The sequence below is a fragment of the Alexandromys fortis genome, unplaced genomic scaffold (assembly GCF_014885135.2).
Source record: "Alexandromys fortis isolate MF-2015 unplaced genomic scaffold, M_Fortis_MF-2015_v1.1 scaffold_71, whole genome shotgun sequence".
Classification (NCBI taxonomy): domain Eukaryota; kingdom Metazoa; phylum Chordata; class Mammalia; order Rodentia; family Cricetidae; genus Alexandromys; species Alexandromys fortis.
Window position 1 is genome coordinate 2,781,039 of NW_026067954.1, and position 17,883 is coordinate 2,798,921.

Sequence of the window (17,883 nt, forward strand, 5' to 3'; positions counted from 1 at the left end):
AGTACTAGGATTACAGGCTCAAATTCCATACTATTTTGTTTTGAGACAGGGTTTTGCTTTGCAGCTGTGACTGACTTTTCATTCAGTATGCTGTTCACTCTGAACAATCCTCCTTTAGCCTCTCAGACAAATACCATACTTTTGGCACTACACAACATCGATTCTCACTCTGGTGAGACTCGTCCTGATTATATTGCTTTGAAGGGTCTAGATCTTTCTGTTAAAAATGTTTTATTTTTCAGTTCTTCAGAGCCTGCAATGTTGACGTTGGTATGGTTATCCAGCAGGAATTAACAGGGGCCTTAATCTTAAATTACCAGTCAGGTACTCTCTCGCTCCCCGAAGGCTAGAGTTTGGGGCGGCTGCACTTTGCCACGTGGCTATGTGGTTGCCCGGGAGACGCTGGGAGGGCGGAACGGCAGAAGGACTGCATTTCCCAGAAGCCCACGCGTCCGGCGTGCCACGGGACCGCCTGCTGCTGGTGCGCGCCCGGCCGTTCAGTCCCTATCCGCGTCTTCAGCCGCTTCCCTCTTCTCACCGTAGCCCCAGCGACTCTGCACCGACATCTCTGCGATCGGGGCGCAGCGGGAGCCGAAGCCGGAGCCGCTGAGCGGCGGAACCATGGAGCCCTGAGCCGGCGATCACACCCGGGCCGCTGTGCGCCCGCGCTCCCGTTTCCCTGCTGCCCGCTCGCCCGCCCTCCGCGGCTGGAAGGGGAGACTGCGCCGCCGACCCAGGTGGGCTTCCCTGACAGGGCACCGCCCCGCTGGGACTAAGCCTGAGGTGACCGACCGCGCGCCGGAGGGCTGCGGCCCCCGAAGGTCGGGTCGCCCCGGGGCTGCCCTGAGCTCGGCGACCCCTCGGCGCCCGGGTGTGCAGAACCAAGTGAACTGGACCCCCGACCGGCCCGCGGGGACCTAGGGGTTGCCGGAACGACGGGAGCTTCCGGACACTCGCCGAGGTTGGCTGGACAAATGGGCGTGTGGTGGGCAGGGCGAGCAGTAGCGTGTTGCGCGTCTGACAGACACATTTTTAATGGCAATATCATTCTGTACTGTAAAATGCATGCTTTGGAAGTACCACTAAAGTACAGCTCACTAGCTTTTAGTCTCTTCACATCGGCTTACAGCAATCCCACAACATTATTTACCTCCTCGGAAGAGCTCTGTACCCATTAGCAGTCGTTCCTTCTCCCCTTCACACCCTGCAACCATCAGTCTATTTTCTGCCTTGGTGGATTTGCTTGAGTCATTGGGTGTTCGTTGAAGGGTGAAAAGGGTCCAAAGTGGGGTTTGAGGGAAGTGGAGCGATAAAGGGGGGGGGGGAAGAAAGTACTGAACAACAGCGAGGGCATGATTGTAAGTAATGGGGCTAGCAAAGACTGGCTGGGGACAGAGGAAGCAGGATCCTTGAAGGTCTAGAGAGGAGATGCTGGGCAGGGAAGTGAGAAAATGGGAGTGGAGGTGGTTGGGAGCAGTGTACTTTTACCAGAACCAGATGTTTGTGCCTGAGTTGAGGGCTCAGTCGAGGAAGACTATCTGTCAGATGGGTGAACGGTAGCTGCGGAGGATGAAGTTTGTGGGTTTCTAGAACGACTGTCCTGCTCTGGAGTTTTCATTTTAGATAATCTTGGCAGCTCGGAGAAACTGGGCAAGAATGAATATCCTCATCTGGAAGATGAAGAACAGGCATTTTAGAGATTGGGGTACTTGGTTAAGCTTATAAAGTTAGTATGTAGGGCAGAAGGAATTGAGACCAAAGTATAATTGATGAAACAAATTGCAAGGTTATTAAGACACAGAGAATTGATATAGAACAATGTTAATAGGAAGGGGATTGAGCTATTGAGAAGTCTGTGTTAGCCTGACAGTGGTTTATCCTAGCACTGGAGGCAGAGACAGGCGGATCTTTGAGTTGGAGGCCAACCTGGACTGCAGAGTGAGTTACAGGACAGCTAGGGCTGTGCAGAGAAACCCTGTCTTGAAAAATCAAAAAGAAATGTGTTATAACACTCCTTTTTGTTTGTTTTGGTCAAGGTCTTGTTGCTTTGTGGAAAGGTTGAGAAAAAAGTGGAGTAGTGGTTCACAACCTTCCTAATGCTGTGACCTTTTAATACAGTTCTTAATGTTGTGGTGACCCCAACCATAAAATTATTTTCACTGCTACTTCATAACTGCAATTTTGCTACTGTTATGAATCGTAATGTAACTTATCTGTGTTTTCCAATGTTCTTAGGTGACCCCTGTGAAAGGGTTGTTTGATCCTCCCCAAGGGGTTGCAACCCACAGGGTAAGAACCATTCAAGTTGTATAAGTGGTAGAATCCTTGCCTGGCATGCACAAGGCCCTAGGTTTGATTCTCAGCATCATGAGGAAGAAAAAAAAGAACAAATATTGAACTAAGATAATGTATTCACATACCATTACCCACTCTAACAATGCCAGTTTAGTTCCGTCTGTCTTTCCATGCAAGCCTGTTCTCCCTCGTGGTTATCTTATATATCTTATATATATATGTAATTATATATATATAATTTATTTTTATTTTGTTCACATTAGTGTTTTTCCTGCATGTATGTCTGTGCAAGGGTGTTGGATCCTGGAGTTACAGACGGTTGTGAGCTGTCATGTGGGTGCTGGGAATTGAACCTCGGTCCTCTGGAAGGGCAGTCAGTGCTCTTAACCACTGAACCATTTCTCCAGCCCCCCTCATTGTTATCTTAAAGTAATTGTAAATATAGCATTTCAGTAGTACCTGCAGGAGCTTGGTCTCCGTCCCATACTGCCGGCATGCTTATAATATTAACTTCACACTGTCATTAATATTTATAAGGACCTTGTTTTTAAAAGTTGGTCTCTTTTTAGGTTTTATCTACTTTTGTAGAATAGCTTATTGAGTGCGCTGCCGGGGCTCTAGGCTGGGCCAGAGCTGGAGCCCTGCTGCCCTTGGTTTCCGTCTGAGAGGAGAGGCCTGAGCAGTAGAAACACATCCATGTTTCACTTGATGAAATATGTAGTGTCGTCCCACATTGAAGCATGGACTTTGGGATGACCTGAATCTGTGTTCCAGGCCTTGGTCATTCAAAATGGCTTCAGAATAAACTCCTTTCCCTGAAATAACAAGAAACCATAGTGTCTCCTGCTTCTCCAATAGCTCCTGCTGTCCTTTAGTTCTGCTTTGAACTCTCAGTGTGGCTCATTCTTTGTGAAACAATAAATGAAATATTGTGACAGTGACTCACTCTTTTTTTGTTTCTTTTCTAAGACAGGGTTTCTCTGTAGCCCTGGCCGTCCTAGAACTATGTAGACTAGGCTGAGAGATCCACCTGCCTCTCTCTCCTGAGAGCTGGGGCTAAAGGCAACTCCTTCACATAAGAATCCATGTGATTGGACCAATTTCATATGATAATCCAGGTTAATTTTATATCGTGTTGCCTTTTTAGAGATTATTATTGCTGCTATTATTGATTTTGCATGAGTGTGGAGAGCTGAGGTTGGGTTGTGTATGTGTGCTAAGTACTGCGCCGACAACATCTCCTAGCCCCCACTTTCTTTGTCCTTAATTCAGTCACCTCTCTGAAGTCTCTCCATTTCCCTTGAACTAAAAGATCTTATGCCTCAGCCTCTGAAGTGCTGGATTACAGGCTTGAGCCACCATGCCTGCTTTTGTGGCTGTCCCTTTTGGAGGTAACATTATCTTGAGTTACGCAGATGACTCCAAATGTGGACGCCTTTGGAGGCTTTATTCTGTCCATCTCGGCACACTTTAGAATATTTTGCTGAGACTTAAGTCTGGATGCAGATGATGGGCTGGCTAGAGCAGAGAGGCCGTGCCTGGGACTTGTCAGTGACTGTAAACAAGTGCTGAGAAACACCTGTGGCCCTTGCAGTGTCACTTTGGCAAATGAGAGCTCCAAAAGTGAGTAAGCATAAAGCCATCTAACACCATGTGACATTTCTCCTTCCTTGTTCCCTCTCCTCCCTTCCCTTCTCTCCCCTCTCCTTCTGTAATAGGGTCTGACTATACATAGCCCAGGCTATTCGTTTTGGCCTCTTTATTATGTTTTTAAAATGTTAGATACTTGTAATCAGAATTCTCTCTCTCTCTCTCTCTCTCTCTCTCTCTCTCTCTCTCTCTCTCTCTCTCTCTCTCTCTCTCTGTGGTGGTGTTGGTTTTCATGCCCAGGGTGAGAAGACAAGGGTTCTCCCGGATACCCTTAATTCAGAAGGAAAAGAAGGTTCTTGCAGAGTGAGAGAAAATTTGATCTACTGGGAGATTTGGACTTGAAGTTCTTTCTCAAGGACTGTGACTCAGCTGTATTTGGGTGAGTGCTGTGGGCCAGAAAGCAGAGTGACAAGGTGGCATTTGCTCCTCTCCTTCCTGTTCCACATTGCTGACGAGCTGTGGAAGCCTCCTGGCCTTGGGTGTGAGGCACCTGGCTCTCTAATGGTGGTGTGCCTTAGTGTATCTTTTCACAGGGAGGCAGTGGCGATTCTGCATATCTGCTCTCGTCTTCAAGCTTCATTTCGCTAGCAATATTTTTTGGGGAGGAGGAGTTTGGAGACAGGGTTTCTCTGGGTAGCCCTGGCTGTCTTGGAACTCACTTTGTAGACCAGGTTGGCCTCAGATGAAGGGATCTGCCTGCCGAGTGCTGGCTAATATTAAAGGTGTGTGCCACCACCACCCTGCATAGTCTTTTATTTTTAAAGTGGAGCTTAATTTCTGAACTTAATGTGCTGGTAATTAGTTTGTAGGGTCGTCTTTATATTATTTATTTCTAGACTGAACTAATTTAAAGAATTGGGAATGATTATTAAGTCTTCTTTACCAGAACACTTAGTCTTTTCCTTCCTTTTAGATTTTTGAAGTTTTTGTAATAATAATAGTAATCATAATAATAATTTTTTGAGACAAAGTCTTACTGTATAGCTCTGGCTGACCTGGATGTAGACCAGCCTGGCCTTGAGCTCATAGAGATTTTTATGCCTATGCCTCCCAAATACTGGAACCAAAGTTGTGTGCCACCACGCCTTGCCAGTTTTATTGAATTCTTTCAAAATTGTACTTCAGAAGTGGTTGTCAAATCTTTCCTTTGTCATAGGATAGTATATTTCTTTAAAATATTTTTTTTTGAGATTTTATTTATTTACTGTATATGGAGTTCAGTTTGCATGTATGCTTGTATACCATGATCATGCAGTGCTGGGGAGGCCAGAAGAGGGCAGCATCAGATTCCCCTGGACCTGGTCATAGAGGGGTATGAGCTGCGATGTGGGTATGGGGAACAGAACCCTGTTCTTCTGGAAGAGCAGCCAGTGTTCTTAACCACTGAGCCATCTCTGCAGCACCCCCAATAGTACATTTCTTTTGGGGTGAGTTTATCATTAAATTTTATTTTATTTTATTATTATTATTATTATTATTATTATTTTTGAGACAGGTTTTCACTGTGTAGCAGAACCTTATTCTGATTTTGCAACAGCTGCCTCAGCCTCCCCAGTGTGGGGATTGCAGTCATGAAAACTCATCTATGGACATAACACCCTAAACACATCCAATCTTGGCTGATGTCAGAAGCTAAGCAGGGTGGGGTCTGGTTAGTACTTGAATGAGAGACAGTTCTGACAACTCTTCCTTCAAAATATCTCAGGCGATCAGTCCTCCACCCTTTTTCTTATCCGTTCAAAGCCTCCTGTATCTGTTAGGATTAGGGTTTCGACCTGGAGCGTGGTAGCTTTAGCATGTGACTAATGTGTCTCTCACAGGACGGAGTCCGGAGGTATGGCAGTCCATTGTCTTGGGGCCGAGTGGTTTCTTCGTCATTCCTGGGACATAGACCTTGATGTTTGGGTTCAGGAGGAGGACTCCTGGAGTTGGAGCTAAGATATCGAAGTAGCGGGGGAAGGAGTGCCAAGAACTGTCTGTCTACTTAGGAGATGCTAATGTATCTTCTAGTTAGACAGGAATATGCCTGGTTAGAAAGGCCCTTTTTTTTTTTATTGGTAGTAAAGAATTGCTAGTATTGGGGGCTGGAACAGTGACTATATGTCGATAGGGGTTTTCTGTGCAGTGCTTGGGCCTTTGAATGCTTTGGCTGAGTTCCTAGGACATAATATCAAGACCCTGCAGAGTTTGTACATCTTGCATTTCTTCAGGGATTGTAAGTTTGTTCAGGTTCTCTTTGTTCCACCGTACCCACCATGGTCTGTCAGTTGGTCACATCTTTACAGATGCTAGTGCAGGCTGCCTTCTCTCTTTCCTTTCTTTTATCTAGCTTTTGATTGGTGTGTTCCTGTGGCGGTCAGGACACCTTGCAAGAGTCACTTCTGTCCTCCTGCCAGTGGATTCCAGGGACCACACGCAAGCCATCAGGCTTGGTAGCAAGCACCAGCTACTCTGGTTAATATTTTCCGGCATTTTTTGAAAATAATCACAACTATCACTATTCCACATAGACTATTTTTTTCTTTATTTGAGTAACTGTTTTCACTTTAATTTTTTTTTTTTTTTTTTTTTGTTTTTTGAGACAGGGTTTTTCTGTGGCTTTGGAGCCTGTCCTGGAACTAGCTCTGTAGACCAGGCTGGTCTGGAACTCACAGAGATCCGCCTGCCTCTGCCTCCCGAGTGCTGGGATTAAAGGCGTGCGCCACCATCGCCCGGCCCACTTTAAATATTAAATTTAAGTCAAATACTAGATTTTTCTCAGGACACAGTTCTTGGCTTCTGAAATGCAATACAGTTTAATTGACTCAGCATTTATACATGTATTTCTTTACTTGGCTATCAGATGAACCATTTTGAGATCTAATTTGGTTGTGGCCTCATTTTCCCTTGTTATTTTTGGGAGGACATTGTGAGTGATTAGGTGCTTTGTTTGAAATGGTCTGGTTTGCTCATCCCTGCTCTCCCTCCTGAGCACTGTGTGGCAGTACAGGTTAGGGAATTCTGGTGAATGCTTAGTCTTGCAAAGCTTGCTGTGTTGTGTTCTTCTGGTAGATAGCTACAGTGCTAGTAGCAATTAAATGCCTGACATTAAGTAAGATAAGAGATGTGTTGGAGGGACAGCTCAGCTTTTAAAAGCACTTCTAATTTTTTTTTGTTTTGTTTTTTTTCATTTGAGGCAGGGTCACACTATGCAGCCCTGGCTGTCCTGGAACTCTCTCTGTAGACCAGGCTGGCCTCGAACTCACAGAGATCTTCCTGCCTCTGCCTCCTGAGTGCTGGGTTTGAGGGCATGTGCCATCACTTCTATCTCTTCTCGAGGACCCAAGTTCAGATCCCAGTCCCATATCGGGCAGCTCACAACTGCCTATAACTCCATTTCAAGGCACTCTGACACATGTGACATACACTCACGTACACAGTGCACATAAATAAAATTTAAGAACTGTTAAAGGGGCTAGAGAGATGGCTCATTGGTTAAAAGCCTGTACTGGTTTTGCAGAGGACTTCAGTTCCCAACACTCATACCCGGAGGCTCACAAATTGCCTATAATTTTAGACGTCCTTATACTATGGCCTCCAGTTCTTATACTCTGGCCTCCTCCGTGGCACCTGCACTCATGTGCATGTATACATAGTTAAAAATAATAAAGATACAATGTCAGAAGAACTTTAGAAGATGTTTGACTTTGTTTCCTTTTTTTGTGTTTGTGAGATACTTTCATTCTATAGGCAGACTAGTCAGAGACTCTGTGTGTCCAGCCTGACCTCACGCTTGAAACAGTCCTCCTGCCTCAGTCTCCCATGTGCTGGGCTTATGGACATGAGCCACTGCGCCTCATGCGCAGACCTGAAGTGCGACTGAGGTATGTGCATCTTTCTTGGAAGCTTGTGCTGTGTGGAGTAGCAGTAGAAATAGACTGGGACGTTGCATGTGCGTGGCAGGAAAAGCTTTGTAAGCGAAGGACCACGGCAGTGTTGTAGTAAGGCTTTCTCATGGGCACCGACATTTTCATTTCATGCCATAAAAGTATTCATTGATATTTTTTGGTAGCCACTTAAAGGTTGTTATTTAGGCAGCTGGCTAGATTTGACCCGAGTACCACAATTTGCTCTCAATGAGCCTGGCAGTGAGAGCCAGTACCGCCTCGCTGGATAGTGAAGAGTAAACGAGTCTGTGTGTTTGCAGTGCAGCTTAGGGCTTAAGGGACATAGCAGGTAATGAATTAGGTTTCCTGTTGTTACTGGGACTGCCGAGCTTTATTATCTCTTGGAGCATGTTAACTTAAATTTTCTCTCAGATCAATCTGCTTTCTGTGAGTCCTTTCTCTGGTTTGTTTTGGCATCTCTATTTCATGTTAGAGACTTTTTCCCCCTTCTTTTTCAAGACAGGGCCTCTTTGTGTAACTGCTGTAACTGTCCTGGAACTTGAGAACTGGCTCTGTAGACCAAGTTGGTCTTGAACTCACAGAGATCCACCTGCCTCTGCCTTTGGAGTGCCAGGATTAAAGGTGTTCGCTAACCCAGCCTGTTAGAGGAGTGGTAGGCTTTGCTGTAAGGGTTGGTAAGCAATTGTTAAAGCTTCCTGGGGGAGAGAATCCTTCATCCTTGGGTCCTGGGTTGCCATTTGGATTCTCTGGAGTTGAATCTTCCAATCCTCTGCCTCAGAGGCTGGGAAACCTATTGTGTAACTGTGTATTGTGTATCCCCCTGCATTCATCTTCTACCTCATTGCCTTCCCACCTTGGCCTTAGAGTCACAGGTCCTTGCAGTCAGCCGCTGGTCCCATGGACAAGGTCCCACAGGCAGCCGTTCACCTGGTTTGATTTCATGTTTTTTTGTCTACATTCTGTAATCTTCCCAGGGTTCCATGGGGTGAACTGACTCTCTTCCTGTTGGTGTTCCTTTTAGCAGACACTCAGGTTGGGGTTTCCTTAGCAGCACTGGTTAGGATACACACTCCCTGCTCTTGTCTTTGTCAGCCCACATCTTTTTATTTTATTTATTGATTTACTTATTTTTGGTTTTTTGAGACAGGATTTCTCTGTATAGCCCTGACTAACCTGAAACTCACTCTTCTATACCAGGCTGACCTTGAACTCAGAGATCGCCTGCCTCTGCCTCCGAGTGCTGGGATTAAAGGTGTTGCTCTGGCTTCTTAAGACTTCCACCTTGATTCCCTTGTGCGCCTCCGTTGCCTGTCTTATTTTCATTTGCTGGGTGAATGGTAACATAGCACTTGGAACAGTCTTTCAGAGACTTTCCCATCATTCCCTGAGCCCTTGGTGTTCTTTGGGGAGTGACCATTGTCTGTTTCTCTAGTCCCCTGGTCCAGCTATGAGATTCCTCTTTGGTGTAGAAGGTGTCACATCTTCATGGCATGTGTTCTTCCCCCATATGCACACACAGAAAATATATTTATGTTAAAAATTTTTATTATTGTATGTACGTCTGGGTGTGCGTGTAGGTGCCGGTGGAGGCTAGAATATGGCATTGGATCCCCTGGAACAGAAGTTACAGGTGGTTGCGAACTGCTTGTTGTGGTTGCTGGGAACTAAACCTACGTTCTCTGCAAAAGCAGAGATGCTTTTAACCATTGAGCCATCTCTTTGCCTCAAATGAAAGAAAGAAAGGAAGAAAGAAAGAAAGAAAGAGGAAGAAAGAGGAAATAATTTGGTTAATTGAAAGTGCCATTGTACATACTCGACCTCAAATTCTTTCATATTTCCATAGCTTCTTGGATAGAAATAACTCCAGCATAGTCATTTACCCTAATCTATTGACTTACTGTCTTTTGCATCAGTATTTTGTTTTTTATTATTTTATGTGCATTGGCATTTTGCCTGTGTGTATCATTATGTGAGGGTGTCAGATCTTGGAGTTACAGACAGTTGTGAACTGCCATGCTGGTAATTGAACCCTCGTCCTCTGGCAGAACAGTCAGTGTTCTTAATCGATGAGCCATCTCTCCAGCCCTTTTTTAAAATTTATTTATTTTATTTTTCAGTTTAATAAATCTTTATTAAGCTCCCACAGGGTGCATGAATTAAGGATCTATAATTTACACAGGTAGAAAAGTGTTACGTTAGCCTCCCCATTTAAAGTGCAGACAGCATGCATCTTCTCTTCATGTTTCAAGCAAATTATTTAATGGGAGCCAGGCTCAGTTTGATGTTACCATATGTAACAAGGACAGCACAAAAATATTTTCCCTTTTCCAAAAAAGGGGGCTTTGTTCATTAGTGGCAGGGACCTGGTTTTGTTACTTTTTCTTCTTGATTGTCACCTTCCTGCCTAGTTGTCCGTCTGTAACAGTCCTCGCGGGAGTGAATGCGTGGCTGTGTGAGTGAAATGTGAACCAGGAATGGTGATAGCATTGGTGGAAGCACTGCCTTTGAAAGTGGCTCCTTATTTGGTGATACAGTGATGGATTCAATGTAAATATTTTATTTGAGAGCCAGACATCAAATCAAAATGTCCAAATGTCCAGTAAGTAAAGATTTATGATTGAATTTTGACTGAGAAGTCAAGACTAAGTATATAGCCTTCAGTTGCTCACTTAGAGGCACTGGCACAAGCCCGAAGCACATTGGGTTCTCCTATTAGGAGAGCAGACAGAGAACACGAGGTTTCCCTTCTTTTTAAAATTTAAATGATAGCATGTTTATTGTTGGGGGAAGTTAAACAGTACAGAAGGACAGAATAAATTTTCTTTCTCCAATTCTACAGATTGTCTTTTCTTTCTTTTTTAACTTTGTTTTTCTTTTTTTGAGACAGGGTCTCACTATGTAGCTGTGGATGACCTGGAACTCAGAAATCTGAGTTGCCTCTGCCTCCAAGTTCTGATATTAAAAGTGATCACCATGCCTGACTCCAGCTCTGTTCTTTAAAGATATTTTTTTTTTTTCGGCTTTTCGAAAGGGTTCTCTGTAGCTTTGGAGCCTGTATTGGAACTAGCCCTTGTAGACCAGGCTGGCCTCAAACTCACAGAGGTCTGCCTGCCTCTGCCTCTTGAGTGCTGGGATTAAAAACATGTGCCACCACCGTTCGGCTTCTTTAAAGATAATTTAAGATGCAGTTTATATCTTTATTGTTGTATGTTTGTGTGTGTGGGGGGGCATACATATGCCACTATGCAAGTCTTGATGTTAGAGGACAGCAAGGGGAGAGTTGGTTCTCCTTGCATGTGTGAGTCCTGGGAACCAAGCTTGGGTGGTTGGGCTTGGTAGAGTTGCCTTTGCTAGGTCCCATGTTGCTGACTCCTAGTCCCATTCTTTAAAAGTAACCACTTTTGGACCATTGTTTCTTATAGGCAAGCTCTAAGTCTAGTAGAAGAACTAGCATGTTTGTGTGTATTGATAAGATCCTACTCCTGTTTGACTTTCTTTGTTGGTTTTGCTTGAGTTAATTAGGATATGTCTTAGTCACTGTTCAATTGGTGTGAAGGGATATCATGACCAAGGCAGCTCTTATAAAAGAAAGCATTTATTGTGGGTTCACTTAGTTTCAGAGGTTAGTTCATTATTACCATGGTGGGGGGCATGGTAGTGATCAGCAGACATGGTGCTGGAGAAGTAGCTGAGAGTTCTACATCCATATCCCTAGGTATAGAGAGAAAGTGACAGAGACAGACAAATACTGGGCTTGGCAAGAGTTTTGAAACCTCAAAGTCTACCCTCAGTGACCCTCATCCTCTAATAAGGCCACACCTCCTAATCCTTCTAGTCCTTTCAAATATGCTACTCTTTGATAACTAAACATTCAAATATATGAACCTACATATTTGACTATAACAATTATAGTACTGTTTAAAAGTAAGTCCAGAGTTCAAGGTCTCTTCAGAGACTCAAGGAACTATAATTCCCTGTAAAATCAAAATAAAAAACCAGATCACATACTTCCAACATACAGTGGTACATAATATGCATTACCATTCCTAAAGGGGTGAAAGGAAGCATGTGAGGAAATACTGGACCATTGCAAGACCAAAAACCAGCATGGCAAACTCCCAAGCTGCATCTTCATGTCTGATGCCAAAATGTTCTTCAGATCTCCAATTCCTTTCAGCTTTATTGACTGCAATACACTCCTCTCTTTGACTGGTCCTATCCCCTGTTAGCAGCTCTAGTAGGTATCTTATGGTCTGGCATCTCTAGGGTCTAAAACAATCTAAGTTTTACCCTTACAGCTTCACTCGGTGGTCCCTCTAGGCATCCATCCAGGGACACCCCTGACACATGCCTGGTCTCTGACTTTCCTTAGCCTTGGAGGGAGTCTGCAACCTCCTTTTTATCTTGACTCTAAAGCAGTGGTTCACAATCTGTGCAGATAGGTTTCATTATAGATCAGAGAAAGAGTGGTTACTAATAACCACAGGACAGAGTCACTACTGGGCTACCTTGAAAACTCTACCAAAGCCATTAATCAAAAACTCTGCAGTTTAGCCTCAGGCAGGTTTTTAGGACAAGGGCAAAAGGTAGCCACATTCTGCCTCACCCCGCAGCCCCCCCCCCACTCCCCACCCCTGCCGCCGCACACTATTCGCTAGAATCCAGTTCGTGAGCTTCGGGCAAGAGGCTGGAGGTTGAGGAAACACACACAGAGACAGACAGACACATGGGCCTCCAATCACTGATACAAAAGCCCCTCTTTAATAGCACCATGGAGGCTTAAATACCCTGCAGTCAGTAGCCAACAGGTGAAAATCCCATCCTCTGATCCTCTAGGCAAGGCAAGGCCAGGACTCCAATTGGTCCCAACAACATTCTTTGCTCAAGTAACACAAAAATGGTCTCTAGAGTACTTACTAATACTCTTTCCCCCTGAAACTCCTTGAGCTGGGCCCCCACAGTTCAGATTGCTCCCGGCACTGTCTTCCGTGCTTCTAGGATGGCTGCTAAGCCCTGCTTAAAGCTTCCAGCTGCTTTTCTGGTCCAAAGCCCCCAAATCTTTTATATTCCTCCAACATACAGCATGGCCAGGCCTGTCACAGCAGTACCCCAGCGCCTGGTACCAGCTTCTGTCTAAGTCACTCTTCTGCTGCTGTAAAGAGACATCATGACCAAGATAACCCTTATAAAAGAAAGCATTTAACTGTGGACTTGCCTACACTTTCCGAGTCTAGTCCATTATCATCACAGTGTGTTGGCTTTTAGGCAGACGTGGTGCTAGAGAAGTAGCCGAGTTCTACATCCTCATCGGTAGGCAGAGAAAGGAACTCAGACAGACTGGGCCTGGCATGGGCTTTTGAAATCTCAAAGCCCATTTCCAGTGACACAGATCCTCCAACAAGGCCACACCTCTAATTCTTTCAAACAGCACTACCCCCGGTGGCTAAGCGGTCAAATATATGAGCCTATGGGGCCATTCTTACTCCAACCACCACAGAATTTCTTCACATTTTTACACATTTAAGATCCATCTTCTTTTCAAAGTGTTTTATTGTGTGCTGATCCTACAGTGTAATTTCTCCCCAAGCGAAGACAGGGATCTGTGTAAACGGTTTAGGTGATTGTTCTTACAACAGCACAGTGGGCATCCACAAAACTTGTCAGTGTGTGTTAGTTCATCTGCGAGGGAGGTGGTGTTAGGATATGCATAGAAAGCCCTTCCATTATGAAGCTGACAAGTTGCAAGGCAAATGCTAACTATATGAAAACCTTAGATGTCAGAGAATGTAATATCCCTTTGTCCTTTGCTCTGCCTCACCCACTAGGTTCTCATTTTACATGCACATGAATCCTAGCATTGGTGTTCATCTCCTCTCATCTTAGATTTGTGCTTCCTCTGTAGTGAGCAGGGCTGGGGAGAAGCCCTGTTTCCTAGCTTCCTTTTGGGTGTCATGTTGGAGTAGGCAAGTGGAATAGGAAGGCAAGAAGAAGCACCAAGTATAGTGCCCTTTATTAGATTTTCCGGAACCCAGATTGGCATGAGTAGGTGTTAGGGGCTTAATTCTCCCCATTTGGAGGTACAGGAATGCTTGTGTTTAGGGCCAAGTGAGCTAGATAGACTGCCTTGTGTTGCTATCACAGTGATTGGTGCTCAAATCCCATGACTCCAGGCTACAGAAGGTCCTTGTGTGGCAGTGTGATCCCGTGCCTTTGAGGCTAGACACCTGCTGAGGGTGAGGGGGAGACCCTCACCTTTCTCCAGCCACTCCCATCTCCTGCCCCTTGCTTCAGGAGTTTTGGATGATGATCCTGCTGTCCATACACTGGGCACTCAGTGTGCACTCACCTGCATCCAGTGACTTGAGTCTCTGCTGGTGATGCTCTGTCAACTTCTCAGAGTCCTCACGCTGTTAGCATTTTGTAAGCCTTTACTACTCTGATGGGCTAAAAACAGCGCTTTAAAACATTTAATTTTTTAGATTTCTCCTTTAAATTTTTACTTACGATGTGTCTGTCTCCGAAATATATGCTATGTGTGTGTCTGCAGCAGCCTGAAAAAGAGCATTGCATTCCTTAGAGCTAGAGTTAGCAAGTGGTTGTGAGCTTTCAAACAGGAGTGCTGGGAACTGAACTCAGGTCCTGTGGAAGAGCTCTTAACTACTGAGTCATCTCTCCAGCCCCTTTGTTGTTTTAAACAATGTATTTTTCTCTTAATTTAGGGTGGAGGTCTTTTTCTGTTTTATTAACTTGGACCATGGCTATTTCAGCAAGCATCTTTTGAGTACTCCAGTGTGCTGGAGGTTAATTAGGGATAAGGAAAAAAGTCTTAACTCTTGGCTCTCAGGAGTAATCCTCCTAGAGAGACGCATTTTATATAATGTGGAATATGTCATTTCAGGCTCCTTTTTACATGATGGGAACTTGCGGGGAGGGACGAGGAGGTGACGGGAAAGCAGTGAGGGAGGAGATGGAATCAGTTTCGTGTGTGTTGCGATGGTGGTCTTTTCTCCATGTACGAAAGTCGCCCCTTTGAAAGGCAGAAAGTGGCAAGCATCAGGACCAGCGTGCTTCTCGTTCAGGCATAGTTTATGTGTTAACACATAGGCAGAACACTCATATACATTTACAAAAAGAAAACAAAATTTTAAGGATTTTAGGGATATTGATAGCAGTGGCCCCCTGATCAGAGTTTAGGGCTAGAAGGACGATTTGAGAATATTGGTAGTATGGAAATCATTAGTGAAACCGGAAGATGGAATCAGTTACTGTTAAACTTTTAGAAAGAAGGGCTGGAACCTTCTGAAGTCTTCTGGTGCACAGAGGGGAAGGCTCTGGGTCTCTGCTGGTGATTGGACGGTGGGGCTTTTCAAGCTCCATCTTCATCTGTTTCTCATCAGTAAAGGCTTGGGGGGGGGGGCTCCAGTTAAAATGGAAGCACGTGATCACGTTTATGTGTGCCTCCGTGAGTGTGTTTGTGTGATGTGTTAGGAATTCTTGGCATGAGTCATGGCAGGAGAGATGCCAGTGGAACTCAGTTGTTAGCTTTGCATTCATGGGAGTGGGAAGCAGATGAAAGTCTGTGCAGAGGCAGGGTCCTGCCTTCCCTTCTTTCTGTGGCCTGTTCCTCTGTCACTCCAGTCAAGGTGGGATGACAAGGACAGCCAGGGACACGTTGCTGCTGCTTCTTAGGCAGGGGCAGCTGTCCAAGGATGCGCTAGCCAAGCTTTTGTTAGTTGTCCCTGAGATCTGACCTTTTTGCCCCTGGACTGGGGTCAGTTTCCAGACTTCCCTGGTGACCATTAGTGCTCAGGGACTGCATTTCTCTCTTTAACCCACCTCCAGTTTTCTATTCTTATGGAGATTCTTTTAAGCCTCTTGTCAAAGAAGGAACTATTGTAGAATTTCTAGGGAAAGGGAAGGGAGGAGGACCCCCCTCCCCTTTGTGGTCATCTTATTTTTCTGTGTTCTGACCCCTCCCTCCTAGTTAGTGTGCAAACTTTATTCATACTGAACCAAATGGGTCTGCCTAGTCTACAGAGCTAGTGCCAGGACAGTCTACAAAACTACTCTGAGAAACCCTGTCTTGAAAAACAAAACAAAACAAAACAAAACAAAAACAAAAAAAAAAGAAAAGAAAAAAAAAAGAACCAAAAGAAAAAAGAAAATGGCGGTATAAAATAGACTGTGTGTATGTGTGTGTGTGTGTGTGTGTGTGTGTGGTCTCATTCATAGTAGGAGGCATACAAATTAAAAACATACTGAAAAACTTTTTTTAACCTATTTGTAAGAATTAAGTAATTTAAACAGTTGTGACTGGAGTAGGAAACTAAAGCACTGCTGATGTGAATGTTGGTTGGTACAACTGTAAGATACAAATGGTTCAAATATCAAAGTCTGTAAACTCCCTGAATGTCCATCAGCAAAAGTGTTCTTCAGTTACCACTGCTTTATTGGACCATTTGAAAAGGGATGAAGTTCTTCACGTATAGACAGAAAATGACTTTCAATGTTACCCATAGTTTCTGTGCCAACAAAGTAAAGAGTTGCTTCACCACATAAGAGGCATTAGCAATATTAACAGATGTCATACAAAAGGATTGATAAAAGTGTGAACAAGACATTTGTTGTACTAGCCCTAAGTCCACCTGCTCTTACAATAGGGCAGTCTCTTGATTTAAATTCGAAAGTCCAGATTTAATGTGGACATTCAGGGCATTCTGAGTCTGGAGAGCATCGTTGACTTGTCTCGCCAGTTTATCCACAGTGGCCAACACCAACAATGTTTGTGCCATTGCCAGTCCTGCAACCATGGCTGCAACAGTAGACACCGCAATGACAGCAACCACTGCAGCTCTCTCTCCAGGGTCATCTCAGTCTGCTTAGCCTTTTTGGTAACTGGCAGTGGTATGATGGCTGGTACCCGAACCAACAAGGCAGCCCTGGAGTGGTCATCCCAGCAGTCGCTCAGGCCACAGTTTCTGAAAGAACCACCAAGAATATCCTTTCCTCCAAAGGTGCTATTCCATACTACAAAAATGAAAAGAAAAAAGAAAGAAAATGAAAACACGGGATTTAATAGTGCCTAGGCTCTCAGAGAAATATTAAAACAACTACAGCCTCCGGCCCTCTCTCCCAGTGCTCTTATGTTTCTCCGAGGTTGAATAGCTGCGCTCTAACCTGGCCTTGAATGAAATTCCCATCTATATCTCTGCATATCCTGATATATTCATTTAAACTCTGTTTTGTGAGGACGTAATGCTTCCTTACAATATCTATTGGAATTTTCAAATACAAGTTGCTTTATTATAGGCATGGCTGTTGTCTCATCTCCAAACAATCTACCTGCTACTTGTAACAGTCTATCTACATAATCTTGGAATGGTTCAGATGGTCCTTGTAGAACTTTTGATAGTTGATCCCCAGCTGCTTTGTTAGGTAGGGCCTTCCACGCTTTAAGGGAAGCTGCAGCTGTTTGGGCGAATGCTCCGGGATCACATACAATCTGTTGCTGCAAATTGGCATAAGCCCCAGCCCCAGTTAACATATCTAAATTACGTTGAGCTTGGCCCGCTAGAGCATTTAACTGGGCCGTTTGCTTACAGTTTTCCTGATATTCCCCTCACCATAGGAGATCATCTCCCCCAGATGAGACAGCATGACATAATTGCTGCCAATCACTGGTGTTAAATTCATAGCAGAGAAAGATTCTACCCTGGCCAACGTGAAGGGAGCTTGAGCCCCATATGCAGCTACAGCTCCTTTAATGGTTTCATTTCTTTAAATTGTATTGCAAAATGTTGGCGAATTATTTGCCCTGGGTTGTTGGTGTCTGGCACCTCCACCACCGGTGCAACCATGTGTACAGGACGGAAACAAACTCCCTTGTTTTGTTCAGTGCCAGAGCCCCTACCTAACTGAGACCACCAACCTTCATCATAATAAGCCGGTGGGGCCGAGGGAGTTGGATGTGAATCTTTTTTTACTTTACGTTTTCTCAGTTTTTTTTTTTTAAATATTTATTTATTATGTATACAATATTCTGTCTGTGTGT

General features: G+C 44.5%; 1 protein-coding gene across 4 annotated transcripts in view; it reads left to right on the plus strand.

Annotated features, from left to right (window-relative positions):
- The first annotated feature begins 459 nt into the window (after positions 1 to 459).
- Dym (dymeclin) overlaps positions 460 to 17,883 on the plus strand; it is a 254,863-nt gene continuing 237,439 nt past the window's right edge. Inside the window, exons 1-2 of one of the 4 annotated variants that reach the window (XM_050151614.1) lie at positions 460 to 961; positions 4,186 to 4,324. The gene's annotated coding sequence lies outside the window, so the exon portion shown is untranslated. The remainder of the gene's footprint in view (positions 962 to 4,185; positions 4,325 to 17,883) is intronic. The other 3 variants (XM_050151613.1, XM_050151615.1, XM_050151611.1) reach the window with 3 other exon arrangements.